This window comes from Microplitis demolitor, chromosome 9, assembly GCF_026212275.2.
Source record: "Microplitis demolitor isolate Queensland-Clemson2020A chromosome 9, iyMicDemo2.1a, whole genome shotgun sequence".
NCBI classification, from domain to species: domain Eukaryota; kingdom Metazoa; phylum Arthropoda; class Insecta; order Hymenoptera; family Braconidae; genus Microplitis; species Microplitis demolitor.
The window spans coordinates 4,661,598-4,662,991 of record NC_068553.1 but is presented as its reverse complement, the minus strand read 5'-3'; positions in this window follow the sequence as shown (position 1 = coordinate 4,662,991).

The following is a 1,394-nucleotide window of genomic DNA, read 5'->3' as shown; positions in this document are numbered from 1 at the left end:
TTTTCTTTTCTGTATAAGCGTTCAAGTTCCCTGGAAACTTTTAGCAAGGAGATAGGGTTTGGAACGCGAAGAGCACCGCAGTTGCGGCGGTGTCCGGATCTTCCTCTCGGACCTTGAAAATCCAGGAGAGGGACACGTGGAGGTGTCGCGCCGGTTCGTACCCATATCCGCAGCAGGTCTCCAAGGTTAAGAGCCTCTAGTCGATAGGATAATGAAGGTAAGGGAAGTCGGCAAAATGGATCCGTAACTTCGGAATAAGGATTGGCTCTGAGGAACGGGGCGTGTCGGGCTTGATAGGGAAGTGAGTTGACTGACGTGCCGGGCCTGGGCGAAATGATTGGTGTTTACGCACCAGGAGTTAAGCTCGGTCCCGTGCCTTGGTCTCTCATGGATCTTTCTTGCTATGAGATTATAATGGTGTGAAAGCACTGTTATCATTCTTTTCGGCCGTCATTTAACGTTCAACTCAGAACTGGCACGGTCCAGGGAGGTCCGACTGTCTAATTAAAACAAAGCATTGTGATGGCCCTTGCGGGTGTTGACACAATGTGATTTCTGCCCAGTGCGATGAATGTCAATGTGAAGAAATTCATTTAAGCGCTCGTAAACGGCGGGAGTAACTATGACTCTCAACATCTTTATGTTATAGTTCAGCAAGCACTACCCTCTACGTGGGTCCCGCTATTAGTACCTTAACTCTGAAAGACACTCTTTGAGTGTGTTAAGGGAAGCTAATAAGTGCCTCTGTGTCCTGGCTTTTGGGGTTGCCTGCCCTAATAGCCGTAATTTGACTGGCTCAAGTACTAATAATATGCCTCGGATGGGTGACACTGGTCGCCTTAGTGGCCCATCCTCTGATGTGGCCGCACCAGTCAATAGAGACAATGAGAATGTACCTTCCTCGGAAATTCCTGCCTACATCTGTGAATTTCCTGGATGCAACCGGCCGTTTACCACCAAGACCGGAAGAGGAGTACATCACCAAAAAGCACATAAAGATTGGTACGATGCACAACAAAACACCAACTATAAGAAAGCACGTTGGACGGAGGAAGAAATGGCTTTACTTGCTCGACAGGAAGCTCGCTTGACTATAGATAATGTCAAGAATCTCAATCTTGAACTACATAGACTGTTTCCGGACAGATCTCTGGAATCTATAAAAGGCCAACGAAGGAAGAATGATCATAAGAACAAAGTAAACCAACTAATTGAAAGTATACGGTCTCAGACCGCTGGGTTGGATTCTTCTTCCTCGTCAAGCGAGTCAGAGAATGAAAATGAAAGGAGGGTTGACAATAATCCAAACACTCCAGATGTTGACGAGTACAAATACGAGGATGCGATTTGTGACTATTTAGATAGTTTGCCTGCCTGCAATAATTATTATAATA